The sequence below is a fragment of the Mustela erminea genome, chromosome 19 (assembly GCF_009829155.1).
Source record: "Mustela erminea isolate mMusErm1 chromosome 19, mMusErm1.Pri, whole genome shotgun sequence".
NCBI classification, from domain to species: Eukaryota; Metazoa; Chordata; class Mammalia; order Carnivora; family Mustelidae; genus Mustela; species Mustela erminea.
This window is the reverse complement of record NC_045632.1, coordinates 38508504-38524931: the sequence shown is the minus strand read 5'-3', so window position 1 is coordinate 38524931 and position 16428 is coordinate 38508504. Positions and strand designations below refer to the sequence as shown.

The 16428-nt window shown below is 38.6% G+C and overlaps 1 pseudogene; it reads right to left on the bottom strand.

Annotated features, from left to right (window-relative positions):
- Window positions 1-222: 222 nt before the first annotated feature.
- LOC116578858 lies at window positions 223-13144 on the bottom strand (annotated as a pseudogene).
- Window positions 13145-16428: the final 3284 nt, after the last annotated feature.

Here is a 16428-nt window from a genome sequence, read left to right as displayed (position 1 = left end):
TTGTGTGATATGAGATAACTTGACCTTCCTTTGGCATGTGTATAACATTCATGTTGTAGAATTGTCACAGTTCTTTCATTACTTTCCAGCAATTAAAATGGAGCTATCTGTGACTGACATTTTTTTTCAAGTTCCTAATTTATTAACCCTCCTGAAAAATCTGCACAATCACCATAGATAAAGTTGCCGAAGAATCTTTTCTCCTGTTGTCCAATCTCCAGCTTATATTTTGCCAGTACCAACATTGGCTTTTGCAGTCCTTCTGCTGTCTTCATTCTATTCTTGCCTTCCTTTACTTTTTTCTTGAGTCTTTTCCTTCTCATAGTGGCCATGTCTTCTAAGTCTTTATTTGGGTTCATTTTTCTTTGCATAATCCAAAGAATCCTAAATCATTCCAAAGCCAGTTGTCTTGCCACCACCAAAACATGTTCCGAATCCAAATACAAAGATGATATCTGGTATGATCTTATACATTTTGGCTAGTTTTTCCAAAATTCCTGCTTAGGTACTGCTGCCTTTATGAGGTAAAGAACATCAATGACCATTTGTTTCTGCTATAGTAATCAGCTGATCTTGAATTTCCTAGTTAGGATAGTCACTGTGTCATTAATGATGGTGGCCAAGCTTCAGGAAGCCTGTGAGGAAAAGCTGTTACTAACAATTTTGTAAGTGGGAATACAACTATGAGCCCTGATATCTTTTGGGAAATATTTTTGTGTATAAACTGGTCATCCAGATTATCCCTAATATAGCAACTTTAATATTTTCTAAATTATTTTTAAAAATTAAGAACTTGAATTATTTTAGGAGTATTTAGATTTTGTGGTATCTATTGCTGACAGTTTCCAATATCCATTCTTCCTTTCATCTTTAGTTATAGAATTATACTTCCCCCACTGGGAACATTGCTGCCCATATAATAAGGCATATTCCCCAGTGTTTCTTGAAGCTAGATGACATGTGCTACCAAGAAAAACATCACTGGAAGTTGCTGGAGTTTTGTTCTGTTTTTAAAGATTTGTTTGTTTATTTGAGAGAGAGAGAGGGAGAGTAGAGCAGGAGGGGTAGAAAGAGGGGAGAGAGAATCTCAAGCAGACTCCACGGTGAGTGCAGAGGCTGACTTGGGAATTGACCTCATGACCCTGAGATCACAACTCTGAGATCACGACCTGAGCTGAAACTAAGTGACACTCAACCAACTGGGCCACATAGGTGTCCCATCACTGAAAGTTTTATAAGGTACAACCATCAAAAATATTAGAAAAGATGATGTGTTGGGGTACCTCGATGGCTCAGTCGCTTGAGTATCAAACTCTTGATTTTGGCACAGGTCATGATCTCAGGGTCATGGGATCAAGCCATAGGTCAGGCTCCCTGGTCACTGAGGAGTCCATTTTCTCCTTTTCCCTGTCTCTCTACCCAGTTTGCTCTCCATACCCCAGATAGATAGACACATAAGATGATGTAGATGATGTGTCCTTCTTTGCATTTTTCCTTCACCCTAACACCTTTAGTATGGATCTGCTGGCTGGGGTTGTGGAAATTATATTGAGTTTTAAGGGCAAGAGAGAGGGATGTTGGAATAGAAAGCCAAGATTCTCATGTTGTCTTTTGACCATGAAGCTGCCACTCAAGTCTTGGCTTCAATTTATACAAAAGACAAGTACAATTTTATTTTTGAAGTTCTGTAAAATTATTAATTCTGATACAAAATTATGATATAGACTTACTCAACTTTCACCATGTTACCCATAAAATTTCTCAAAATGTGGGTTCTCTTCATTTATTCACATGGGATATAGAAAAAAATCTATGCTATCTAGTCAGGATCAAAAGTCAGTCTCCATCATCTATTAGCTATGTGACCTTAAGGAAGCTACTTAATCTCTCTAAGCAGTAATCTTCTGATTGGTAAAATGAGGATAGAAATATAGTGGAACTGTGAAGACTAAATACCATCATGCATATATAGCAGGGTTACCAGACCAGCTGGCATAAATTAAGTAAATCATGATTTGACGTTGTTGATGATGGTAATGATCTCTGCATAAAGAGGGCCAATTACCTCACATCATACTTCCATCCAAACCAAGAATGGACAGAAAGTGGAAGAAACAAAGTTGACAATCTTTCTGAAGATTTCTATGAGAGATGCCTGAAACACTCTATACATAGCTCAAGTATAAGCTTGTATCCTACTCTTAAACTATAATCTGTCCTCTTGGGCAAGAAAGAATGCAGAGCCCTTATTCCAACTATACTTTTTCACCTATAATCGCCCATCAGAACCTGCATGTTATGAAACCATCTAACATGTATGTGGCTGATGGCCTGACATGTCTTTAACAAGCATGTGAGCCCCTCTCACTGTGCCTTGCAGAATTTAGCATATGGACATCAACATCTCTAGATTATCCAGAGTGCAATTCAATATGAATCTCTGTTAAAATGCCACTGATGAAACGTTACGTGGCCTAATATCGCATCTAATGGATACAATATATATCAATATCAATATCAATATCTATCTATCTATATATGTATATATTTTAATTTAGTGGATTTGTATCTGTCCTTAATCATCAGATGAGGGTTTTTTTCCCTCAAAAAAATGAACCAACAAAAGCAAAAACTAGCCAACCCCCCCCCCAAAATTGTCAGTCATTCCTGATGATATAGTAGGTTTAGAAAGACAAAGACAAACAGATTTCAAACAGACTTCATTGGGCTTTCAATACACATCTGAAAGGGAAAACACACTGCAAACATTATTAAATTTCAGCATTTTGCTGTTTTGTTAGCAAATGAGTATTACAGCATAAGCTTACTCAAGGTATTTATAACTTAACATACAGAGGTCAGGTGACCAGTGATTACCACAAAATATGCATGTGACAAACTAATCATTTTTATGGTTATAAAAATTTTTTAAAGATCTTATTTATTTATTTGACAGAGAGAGAGAGAGAGATCACAAGTAGGCAGAGGCAGGCAGAGAGAAGGGGGAAGCAGGCTCCCCACCAAGCAAGAGAGCGCAGTGCGGGGCTCGATCCTAGAACCCTGAGATCATGACCTGGGCCGAAGGCAGAGGCTTAACCCACAGAGTCACCCAGGTACCTAATGGTTATAAAAATTTTTAATTGGAGGTAAAGACAGCTACCAGTTTTTACATGTCTTAATGTGCCAGATCTAGGGCTAAGTGATTTACAAATAAAATATTGTTCCTTTTACTATTTAGAATAATTGTAAGAAAGACATTATTTTGCCAGCTTTGTAAGACAGTTTCTTCAAGACATTCTGCTAATAATTGAACATAATCTCACATGTAGTAGATGATGCAGGTAGAATTCTAATATGTGTTTATTTGAATTTGAAGATTTTATTTCATGTATACCATGCTGTAAATAGCAATTGAGAGATAACAAGACATGTTAAACTGAGGTTTCCTATTTATTACGTCCAATACAAAATTGTTATTAAAAGAATAGAGAGGTAGATGGGTCTAAGGCATTTCCACAGGTAGGTTCCCAAAACAATCCCCCAGTGACAGTCCCATCATCCTCAGTTGATGGAAGAAGAAGGTATGATGATGTCTGTAGTACCAGCACATCAATGAGCAGATCCATATCAACCTTCTAAGTTTCAAGACTAAATATTCCCCATACTGGGAAATTGATCTCACTGGATATGATCACATAGCCCTTTGCCATCTCCTGTCTTCTTATGGTTCTGCCGTCATCATGAAGAGCGTATGCCCCAGGTGGCCCAGGGTCCCAGAGGGGTGAAGTCCAAATGTATCCAGACTTGAGCTTGGGAACTGACTCAGGCAAACAGTGTAGAGATGCCGACCTTCAGCTGATTGGCTGGCTCCACCTAGAGTAGATTCTAGCAGAGAAGTGAGAATTGAGAAAGGACTGTGGTTTTTTGTTTGTTTGTTTTTAAGATTTCATTTCTTTTATTTGAGAGCGAGAAAGAACACAAACAGGGGAAGTGGGAGAGTGAGAAGCAGGCTCTCCCCTGAGCAGGAAGCGGGATGGGGCGGAGGGGCTCGATAACAAGACTGAGGGATCGTGACCTGAGTGAGGTCAGACACTTGGGTGAACCACCCAGATGCCCCGAGGAATGCGTTTTAAACTGCCATAGTGAACATGCTTATAATTGGTGTGTGTGTGTGTGTGTGTGTGTGTGTGTGTGTGCGCGCGCGCGCGCGCGCCGGCTTGCGTGCGCATACTCGCTTAGATTTCTGGCTTTGGGCTAGAATTCCCTACATTGAGAGGAATTGTAGTAATTTAGTATTTAGGAGTAGGGGAGAAGATACAGCATTTAATACTGCTTCTTTCAAAAGAAAATGCCTTTCTGAAAACAGAGATGGATTTAGTCTTACGAGAGAGAACAAACTGCATCTTGAAACCAAGGCATTGAGTTGTTAAAAGGAGTGTTGAGAAGTCTTTCATTCTATTTACGAAGGAAAAAGCCAAAGGCTGCAGAGTTCAGGCCACAACGATCAATTCATTTAAAGTAATGTAATCACTTTTTCTTACAAAATATATTTAATCCCGTTGTGAGCCAAGTAAAATCTAAAGTTGTTTTGTTGTTATATTGTCTAATTACCTGTTCTTCTTTTGCTTCTTGTGTTTTTAAAAATATATACTTATACTCATAGCCCAAATAATCAATAATAAAAAAATAAGCCTTATCCTCTATAATAGTCAAAAAAAAACCTTGATGAAACACAGCAGTATTTTAAAAGTCCCCTGCCAGCTTTTGTTGTTGTTAAAAAGCTTCAAGAAAATGATACTTAATTTTCACCCCCCCCTCCACCCTTCAGGAAAGGAGTTTGAATGATTCAAGCAGTTGTTATGTGCTGAGTGCCCTTTTGGTTTGGCCACTTTTCTTTGTGCTGGCAAAGGTGTAGAGACTCTGAGGTGTTTTTGTCCCTTCATTTTGTAGTTTTGTGTCTAAGGCTTATCAGCAGTAGTAATCCAAGTTTGGGGTTTTGCTACTTCAAGGGATCAGTTGATGTGTAGTACGTGGGGAAAAGGAGACTGGGTACATGTGTGTGCTTGGATCAGCGGAGACGGGCATACAAGCATTCAGCACCCCAAGCTCAGAGAATGAGACCTCTGTAAGTTCTCACAGATGTGTGTCAGTCAATGAACTGATTGGTTTTTATGTTTGTTAGGTCACTCTTTCGGAAGCATGGCTTGTATATCACTGGAAGAGCTTACCAAAAATGCTGATTCTGACTCAACAGTTTGATGCGGGGTGGAGGTGGTGGTCTGGGGTTCTGCATTTCTGGCACTTTTTGAGACGATGGCCGTGCTGCTTGTCCATAGACCACATTTTGATAACGTGGCTTTAGGTGACCCCTGCCAGTGAGAATTCAAGAAGCACTTTATAGCTTGGAGATTCTACCTGTTGTTCCTATTATTCATGATTTTATTTAACCCACAAGTATTTTGGGGGCTGCTCCCATAAACCAAGAACAATCCAGCATCAGAAGACTAGTCGGGAACACTACCCCTATCCTCCTGACACTGAGAACCTTTGGGACCAGGGAGAGAGAAAACAAGCAAGTGTGGTAGCAGAATAATGCCCCTGTCTTCCCAATTATGCTCACATTCTAGCACTGGAACCAATGAATATATTGTAATATGGCAAAGGGAATTAAGGTTATAAATGGAAATAAGTTTGTTAATCAGCTGACCTTCAGAGTGGGAGACCATCGTGGATTATCACAAGAGCCCTTAAATGTGAAATAAGGAGGCAGGAGTTCCAGAGTCAGAACTGTGTGATGTGTGAATATCTCAACCAGACTCTACTGGCTTTGGGAATGTAAGGGGGCCATGAGCCAAGGAATACAGGCAGCCTTGAGGAGCTGGAAAAAGTAAAGAAACAGATTTTCCCCTAGAGACTCCAGGAAATAATTCTAGTCCTGCCAACACATTGATTTTAGCATGAAACCCATGTCAGATTGCTGACCTACAGAATTGTAAGATAATAAATGTGTATTTTTAAGCCACTAACTTTGGGTATTTGTTATAGCAGCTGTAAAAACTAGAATCAAGAAAGCAACCAATAAAATAATATGTTCTTTGATGATAAGCGTTGTAAGGGGTAAAAATCAGTTAAGCAGCATAGGGGAGAAAGAAGTTTGAGGGTCACAATTTTACATAGGGCTTTGGAAAATTACTATAAATAGTACATGCCTTGCTGACAAATTGAATGAGGGAAAAGGTTTAATCAGGATAAGGCAGAAAAAAATGGATTATGTATAGGAGATGGCTGTAATTTTATATAGGATTTTTGGGAAGCCACCTTTAATAGGATGACATTTCCGCTAAGACTTCAAGGATTAGAGAGAGCCATGCTCTGGGAAAAGTGCTGTTCAAGCAGAGTGAAAAGTTGAGTATCTGGTCCTTGAAGTGGAAGTAGGCTTTACTGTGTTTGGAAGACTAACTAACTAGCAGGTTGACCAAGTAGGCAGGGTGGACTTAGCTAAGGGGAGGCAGTAGAAGAAGGGACTGAAGAGGCAGGGAGGAGCTAGGAGGTGTGTTCTGAGGCCATTTTAAGGCTGTGGGTTGTGCAATGTGGGGAAACAGCAGAGAGTTTTTTTGTTTTGTTTGTTTGTTGGTTTGTTTAGGGAGTAACACATTCTAAACTGAGGTAAATAGGATTACTTTGGATAGTTTGTTGGAAATAAATAGCAAGAGGGCAAATTTGGAGAAAAATCAGTTAAGAGGTCATTGCACTAGGTGAGAGATAATACTGGTGGTGGGGGAGGGCTCAGACTCAGGACCTAACTCAAAGTTAAAATATGAGGACTTGGGATGGAAGGAGACAGAGAATTATTTTTCTGGAACTTTCTAAGATTGAGCCTAAGCCAATGAGAATTGCTGTTGACAGACCTGAAACATAATAGAGGACCAGGTTTGGGGACAAGGCCAATCATTAGTCATGTTTAAACACACTAAGTTTAAAATGGCTATGAAACAGCTAAGTGAAGATAGTCAAGAGACAGTTGGATATATCCTTTTGGATTTCAGAGGGAATGCTGGTGCTGGAGAAGGAAAGTTTTCTATCATTATGCAATTTTTTTTGGTTGTTTTTAAGTACAAGATTGGTGAGATCAACTAGTTGCAGAGAATTAATACAGCCAGAAGGGGGAAGGGGAAGGAAGGGTAGGCAGGAGAGGAGAAGGAAAGGAACATGTCTAAGGACGCAGGTAGTATAATGAAGAAAATGCTATTTTTGCTAACACTGTAACAGTTGCTTCCACTGTACTCAGGAACACTAGTTTTTGTTTTTGTTTTTGTTTTGTTTTGTTTTATTTAGAGAGAGGGAGAGAGCAAGAGCACGCACGCAAGTGGGGGGATGGGCAGAGGGATGAGGGAGAGAGAGAATCTCAAGCAGACTCTGAGCTGAGCACAGAGCCCCACATGGGCCCGATCCCAGGACTCTACCCTGAGATCGTGACCTGAGCCAAAATCCATAGTCAGACATTCCACTGACTGAGCCACCCAGGTGCCCTTGGAACACTCCATTTTTCCAGTTGCCCTTGTAGTTAATTTAGACCATCTGAATAAATTTGGTCCACGAAATGTAGCTGGAAGTGTTTTATACCACTCACCACCTGAGACATAAAACTCCAGTGTGATCTTGCAGACTTCTGTCCTTCCATGTTGACCACATTCTGGCTCATGGGACCATTACATCGCTTTTATTCTGTGAAATTTTATGTGTTGAGATAGGTGTACTCTTAATCTCCTCCGCCTATTTCACCCATCTCCCCACCCACCTCCATTCTGGTAATTTTCAGCTTGTTCTCTATAATTAAGAGTCTGTTTTTTGGTTTGTCCATTTTTTTTTGGTGGATGAGTAGAATCCCATTGTATATATATACCACTTCTTCTTTACCCATTCATCTGCCAAAGGACACTGGTTGCTTCCATAATTTACCTATTGAAAATAACACTACAAGAAACATAGGAGTGTGTATATATATGTATATGTATATATATATATATTTTTTTTTTTCAAATTTGTGTTTTTGTATCCTTGGGATAAATAGCAGAATTACTAGATCATATGTTAATTCCGTTTTTAATCTTTTGAGGAAACTCCATGCTGTTTTCCAGTGGCTGGCCTGGTCTGCAGTCCCACAAAGAACACTTGGGTTCCTTTCTCCTCACTTTTTTAAGATTTTATTTATTTATGTGAGAGACAGAGAGAGTGAGTGAGAGAGATCACAGGAGCAAGGGCAGAGGGAGAGGCTGAGCAGGGAGCCCGATGCAGATCTCAACCCCAGGACCCTGGAATCATGACCTGAGCCACAAGTAGACATTTAACTGATTGAGCCATCCAGGTGCTCCAGCTTTTGACATTTCTAATTATTACCATACGGTTTCATTCATATGTGGAATATAAGGAATAGTACAGAAGACCACAGGGGAAGGGAGGGAAAACTGAATAAGAAGAAATGAGGGAGGGAGACAAACCAGGAAAGACTCTGGATGCCAGAAACCAAACTGAGAGTTACAGAAGGGAGAAGGTCAGGGGATGGGTTAACCGGGCGATGGGTGATGGGTATTAAGGAGGGCACATGTGGTGCTGAGCACTGAGTGTTATACGCAACTAATGAAGCGTTGAACACTACATCAAAAATTAATGGTGTACTATATGCTGGCTAATTGAACATAATAATAAAAATAATTTAAAAAAGAAATTTCTAATTGTATAGTTTATTTCCTTGCAAAGCTATTGTTGATTTTGTTAACATCCAAAGGATTTATTACACGTGTGAACTTCATCGTGTCTGAAAAAGGCAGAAATAATTATTAAGAATCTCTGGGAAAGCACAGTTTTCCTCTCTCCGAAATCTGCATACCTTTAACCGGAGTGGCTTATCAGCTTCATAAGACTTGTTTAATTACTTTGATGTGTTAACCTTAAAGTTTTGCCTAAAAGGACAGGAAAATAAAGAATCAAAAGAAGATTGAGACAGGGACCTTATTTTTCAAGAGTGCAGGTTTTGTTTGGAAGTTTTTCTCCTTTAGAATCTAGAGTAACATCAGAAAGTAGGGTAACAGATTTCGGAAGGCGATCCAGTTTATTCCAAGGCCAAGATACTATTTTGAAAACAGGGGTTAATATGCTTTTATTCTTAATCTTCAAATATGGCTATGTAGATATTCAAGATAAACCACCATCTCTTATCTTTACATTTCAATCCTTTAGCTTATCTTCCATGATTCTGTCTTTTGACTTTCAGTGTGAGTTAGGGCAGTCTTCCCATGTAGCCATCTTTGAGGCCAAAGATGACAACTCATTGCATTTCTGTATCTCTACTGCAATACTGATCATGCATGCAACTCTTCTTAATTAATACACTCCTTCATTCTTCATGAGTTCTTGATGTCCTTGGACTTAACCTCGGTTTGTTTAGTCAGTGGCACACCCGCTGTCACTGATCACAGACTTGGTTATTTTCTGATTCCGTTAACCCTCTATACTTTCCAAATTACCTCTCCTCCCAAGGTTGCCATGATTCCTTCTCTTCCCAGGCATGTGTGGTTTTTCGTTGATCTTGGTTTGATTTTGTTCTTTGCACCTGATGGTCTGCCCATGATTTGTATCTCCTTTTCTTCTAGCGTGTTAGTAGAACTCAGCCCAGTTTCTCCTCCACACATACCTCACTGTACCATTCCTGTGGATGGCATTGCAACTCGATTTGCTTTCATGCCAGATGTAACTCCCAGGTACTATTTGTTGACAAGTAAAAATAAAATACTTTTTCATTAGTCACACATCTTTTGAGCACATGTTTTTTGTCAAGCACCCATATTTTAATAGCAGCAGGTTCCCTAGTCATTTTTAATTGCATATTCCCCACTTAACTCTCAAACCCTCATGTCAGCTTCAGATCAACTCTAACTTCCTCAAAATGTGCCTTTTCACTTATGTATTTTAACAAATAATACATAAGATGTGTCAGCATGAATGAATGCTCCTCAGGTCATTAGTGTATTTCATATTGGTCTAAGTTTGACACTAAAACTTAGCAATGTCTTGTTTATGATCTTGCCTGGTTTTGACACAAACCTTATTATATGTTCAATACAGTTATGGATGTACAAATTATGGGGGCTTATGAAAAATCAATTTACACAAATTGACTCTACACTGTAGAAAACCCTCTTTTTCACTACATGAATTATCCCATAATGCATATGCATGTACAAAGACATCTAAAGTTTTTTTGTTTTTTTTTTTCCCAACCCCACTTTTCAAGGCACTCAACCGTTACACTGTGAGACAGCTAAGCTCCTGGCTTCTTGGGTCTACACAGGTATCGTATTTGTAACCATTAATATGCAGACAGGAGATGATTAAATGCAGGCATGATAAAATGTGACACCCCATAATAAATGAGAATGAAAAAATGAATTTGTAACCATAAATCATGTATTAAAATTTATGTCACAGACTTACATTGATGAAGACAATGTAGAAATAAGAAAATATGAGATAGACCTATTTAAAAAATTATAATGAAAGACATTTAAATTTTACAATTTTTTTCAACTCTTTATCTTAGGTAGAAAATTTGACTTCTTGCCCCTGACCATAGAATGCTTGAACTTTGTGGTTTAGAATAAGACATTGGACAGTTACCAGTTTCATTATAATGCAAATTTTTAACTTTAGCATTTTAAATATGAGTGCTCTTATGCATCCAAGACAATGAGCTACTACCATCTTTATAGAAAAAAAGAAATAAAAAGTATATTTTTAAAGACACAAATTTTTTGAAGTTGAGTCTTACTGCATACTTTAAAAAGAATTTGACTATACTATTGTATCCCCTGTTGTGTAAAGTTTTACAATAGCCATAAAATTGTAACTTTAATCATAAAATTGTAACTTTCAAGTTTAAGAGCAGAGCCTCAGAAATTAAATTTTATGATCTTTGATTAGAAAAATAATGGGTGCCTGGGTGGGTCAGTCATTGAATGTCTGCCTTTGGCTTAGGTAGTGATCCCAAGATCCTGGGATGAGCCCCACATCAGGCTTCTTGCTCAGTGGGAAGCCTGCTTCTCCCTCTCTCACTCCCCCTGCTTATGTTCTCTCTCTCACTCTCTTTCTCTGTCAGATAAATAAATAAAATCTTAAAAAAAAAAATTAAATGTGAAACAGAAAATTTCTAGGAATCCAAAATATAGTCAGAAACCTCACATAGAAAGCTACAACATCCAGAGCATCATTATAAAATAACAGGACTTGATATTTCAATAAACGAACCATAATTTGAATTTCAGATGGATGTTGTTTCTTCAAATGTATCCCATTTGGTAGGATGTAAAATTATTCCAGTGCTATTGAAACAATTTTGGAAGTCAGTTGTACATGCAATACTTGGGTTATGTTACATTTCAGGAAAAATGATTGCCTCGCAATTTTGGGAAAGTAAAGAAATTACCCCTGCCATCCATTAATGCATTACTGCATTGTCATTTTTCTTTATTTCCTACATTCAAGGGCTGTCTTGCATGGTGGAGTAGATTTGTGGTCCTTCCAAAGAGCTTCCTTAATATAGGATGATTTTCTGAAGTAGAATTTACTGTCTCCTGCTATGAGAATTGTGTCTCACCAAAATAGGTACGTTGGAAGCCTAGCACCCCAGCGTACTTCAGAATGTGACCTTATTTGGAGATAAGGTGTTTATAGAAATACCTGAATTTTTTAAAAAAAGGTCTTTGAGATAACCTCTAATCCAATATGACTGTTGTCCTTATTAAGGGGAATTTTAGACCCAAGGACAGACACACATAGTAGGAAGATGAGATAAAAACACAGAGAGAAGACAGCCATCTACAAGCCAAGCAGAGAGGCCTGGAACACATCCCTCCCTCCCAGCTCTCAGAAGGAACCAAACTTGCTGACACCTTGATTTTAGACCCTAGCCTGTCTAGAACTGTGACAATATAGATCTGGTTTAAGCCACCCAAATGTGGTACTTTGCTATGACAGGGCTGGCAAACTGGTACTCCCACTCTAATGCAATTATAAACTCCTTTTTCTGTATTTTGCTGAAATAGTCACAAGGTTAAAAGGCAGCTCTTTGTTTAGTTGAGATCACTCTGCGTTATTAAAGCTCCTTAGAATGACCTCAGATTTGCCTAGTCAGTCCACTACCACTATGCTAAGAAATTGTAGATGCTCAAGAAATATCCAAATGTCAAGTTTCCTGACCTTAGAGAGTCAAATGAACTCTATGGAACACACAGTATAAACTGCAGTTTACTCGTACCAACTCTCCAGAGATTTAGGGGTGAAGGAAAAGGGGAAAGAAGTCCCTTGTAACTCTCCCTTTATTCCTGAGTTCCAGCTTCTGCTAATTAGTAATATAGCTTGCCTTGTTGTTTCCGTAGTTAGATCTTACTGTGCTTGGCATTTCCAACAACATAATCCCATTTCCTAGAATATTCCCCACGATATCACCAGATAAGTCAATCTTAGAGTTTGAGGCAAAAGAGAAGAATTATTATAACACCCACAATAGAGTAGAGCCTCGAACTGAATATCAGGCATCCTAAAATTTAGTAGACTTTTGTTCATTTCAGCCAAGGGGATTTTCTTAATTTGTCCTTCCCGTTTAAAAAACAAAAATAGATTTTAGGTTCCCATCATCTTGTCTCCCTAATTTCTCTATGATTCTGTAGCTTCTCTGTGTTTTTCCCTTTGGTCCATCTTGCTGTGGACTGAATGTTATCTCCCTCCCAAACTAGTACATTAAAACCCTAAGCCCTAATGTGATGGTGTTTGGAGCTGGGGCTTTGGTGAGATAATTAGGTTGTGATGAGGTAATGGGGGTGGGGCTTCATGATGAGGTTAGTGCCCTCGTGAGAAGAGACACCAGACAGCTTGTTCTCTTTCTCCATCCTCATGAACACTTACCTAAGAAAAGTCCCACACAGAGAGAGGGCAGCTGTCCAAAGCCAGGGAGAGAGATCTTACCTAAACTTGACCATACTGTTGCTCCGATCTTGGCAGCTCGAGGTGATTGAGATAACTCTCTTCCAGGTTTACTGGAAATTCGGTTCCCTTTATTCCATTTTGCTAAGAAACTTAGTTCTGGGGCCATCTGAGTGGCTCAGTTGGTTGAGTGTCCAAGTCTTAACCTCAGCTGAGATCTTAAATCTCAGGGTGGTGAGTACAAGCCCTGCGTTGGCTCCATGCTTGGCGTGGAGTCTACTTCAAACAAGCAAACAAACTTAGTTCTAGACTCATCATTGCACCCACCTGTGTAAATCCAAAGGGCCAGGAAGGAGCTATACTAAGCAATGATCATCTATTTTTGGTGTTATTGCCTAGCGAAACAGGAAAGAAAAAAGACTTCTAACTTTCTGTATTCGCTTCTAATTCTCTGCAGGGAAGGTAACTTGAGAGCATCATTTCATATATAAATTGTGCCACTCTGCTTCGAAGGCAGGAGTGACTGGGGTTCTAAATAAAAACTTTTCATATGTTTGTTTAACAGATATGATATACTACCTGAATAAATGAATTAGCAAATAAATAGTAATAATGATTAAAAAAAAAAAAGATGTAGGTAACTGATTCAGACAGACCAGAATTCAAATTTGAAACATACTATTTATCCCCTCTGTAATTTTTGGAGTAACTTTATCAGCCATTTTTCTCCTTCGTAATATTGTTAAACATGTTCCCCTCAAAGTGTTGTTGAGATTTAAATAAGATACCGTATTTACTCCTGTTGTCTGACTAGTTATAGATGCTCAGAAATGGACAAAAAAAAAATTGTTACTTGACATAAAAGTCTAGCCCTCACCTTCCTCATTTAGATGTACTTTTAGTGCTAATGATGTAAAATAACATAAATGTGCATATGCATGCACACACACATATATGTACATATATAATAGATAATTGAGACACATGTATATACACATATGTAATACACACATATGTGCACACATGTATGCATATATATCTATATATACACACTATTTTCTGTCGCTATTTTTATTTTTTATGTGGGACAAAATTAAATTAGGAAAAATTATATTAGGAGAGATGAAGAAAAATTTAAAATTAATTCAGAAACATGGGCTCATGCCTCAGACTTATGTGAAGGTTGGGTGGGCACACATGCATGGGGAGGTCAACAAGATTAAAAAAAAAGAGGAGAGAAAGCAAAATAGATGGCATCCTTGCTCTACTGTGTTTACATTTATACTTTCAAAAACATGATGCTAAAGGTGATATTAGTTGAGGAAAACAGTGTTATTTCAACTACTCTGAAAGCTAGTTGACAATAACTAGTCCCTTGAGGCAAGATTCTTCCCAGCAGCATTGTTCACTATGATATTTGTTCAAAACTGAGAAGTGATTTGTAAGATCTGTCCCTCCAGGAAAAAAGTGATATTGATGCCATGTAGCTAATGCAGAACCAAAAACAAACAAAAAACCCCAAACCCTGAAACCAGCAAATTGATGAACATATCGCCACTTTCCATTTTTCCTTTGAGTGAAAGATTCATTTTGCAGCCTGTGAAGTAATCCCCAGTTGAAATATAATAGGAAAAAGAAGTAGATTTTCATAGAAAGAGGTATGGAGTCTTTGTGTGTCTTTATTACCATTTCAGCATTTTGAGTTCTCTTGAGTTTAGTCAAAGAACTCCGTGAAACACCTATGCCAAGCCCTGTGTCAGATAACAAAGGAGTCATGTCTAACAGTGCTTTCTGGACTTCTCCTATGTACAGTTTTCCCTGCTTTCCAAAGGTAAGAGTGTTCCCACGAAACTTTTCATAAGCTCAAATAGTGTAAAGCGAAGAAGCAATTACCATTAATTTATACGGAGCATTTTTATTTTAGCATTCCCAGACCCCAAAAATAACCTCTCTTAGGCTCTACTGATATCTTAGGATGCATCTTCCTTGGTGATACACAAAATCAATCGAGATAAAGCACAGATGCTCACACAGTTCAAAGCTATGGCAGTCTGATCCTGAGATGGTAAGATGCTGAGTATGATTCCTAGGGAAGGAGCTGCGAGGTGCCTCTCTCAGTGCTGGGCGTGCCTGCTGCCTCGAGAATCGCTTACTGCACTACCAGCACTGAACACTGTTTTCACCTTTGCCTTTTGTCATAAGGGTGAAAATCCCATTTGGAACTCTGGTTAGCAAAAGCAGATCTTTTGTAAAAGTGAAGAGGTGTAACTCAAACTTTTGAAAAGGTGGGCAGGGAGCTCTTTTTTTTTGCAATTAAGCAGTCAGTTCCTTTATGGATCAGTAGAAAAAAGAAAGAAAAAGGACCTTGTCACTAAGGTCAGATAATTTTTTTAAAAAAAAGATTTTATTTATTTATTTGATGGACAGAGATCGCAAGCAGGCAGAGAGACAGGCAGAGAGAGAGGAGGTAGCAGGCTCCCTGCTGAGCAGAGAGCCCAATGCAGGGCTGGATCCCAGGACCCTGGGATCATGACCTGAGCTGAAGGCAGAGGCTTTAACCCACTGAGCCACCCAGGTGCCCCCAAAGGTCAGATAATTTAAATGATGTCCTCATGGTAAAACCTCTCCTAAGGTAAAGACCTATAGCTTCCAGAGTTACTCCGAAGATCTCATGGAAATATTTGCACACGAGTCCTACCCACTTTTTTTTTTTTTTAACTGTTTAATAACACTGGTATCCTTTTCCTTTTTCTTTCTTTTTTCTACTGATCCATAAAGAAATTGACTGTTGAATTGCATAAACTGGAAATGAAATTGATAGCAATAACCAAGGGTCAAGCTATGATTCAATTAAGACCATTTCATGGTAACAGTAAGTTTTTCTTAAAATGATTTAAACAAACAGTGATCTGTGTGTGTGACTGAACAAGATATCTTTTGGTAGCTGATTGCTGACAGCAGTTGAGTGGTGTATTGATGTACAGGCTGGCAATTCTGATTCTCTTGGACTTCCTTGTGTTTGTGCTTCACATAGTCACAATATGACTTTACAGTTGATGTTCTAAGCTAAAAACAGTGAGGGAATGTTTTAAGGAAAGAAGATGGCTTTCCAGAAACCCTCGCGGACTTCTCTTCACATCTCACTGGCCAAGACTGTGTCCTGTAGCCTCTCTCATATCTATGAAGGACACTGATAACCTCTTTGGTGGGGCTTAGGATTTCATTTTCTTGAACTAAAGAGCTTTTTCTTTTCAATAAAGAAGATAGTAATGGTGGGTGATTAGGTAATTGAATATGTCTATTATGATGGTAGAACTTTGTGTAAGACCTTGGATCTAGCCCAAGTCTGTAGAACAAGTGGTCAGATTTGCAGTAACGACCAAAAACATCATGGAACTTTGAAGAAGGAAATAATTTGTGATATGTGATCCATACTGTAGGAGCTGTATTTTA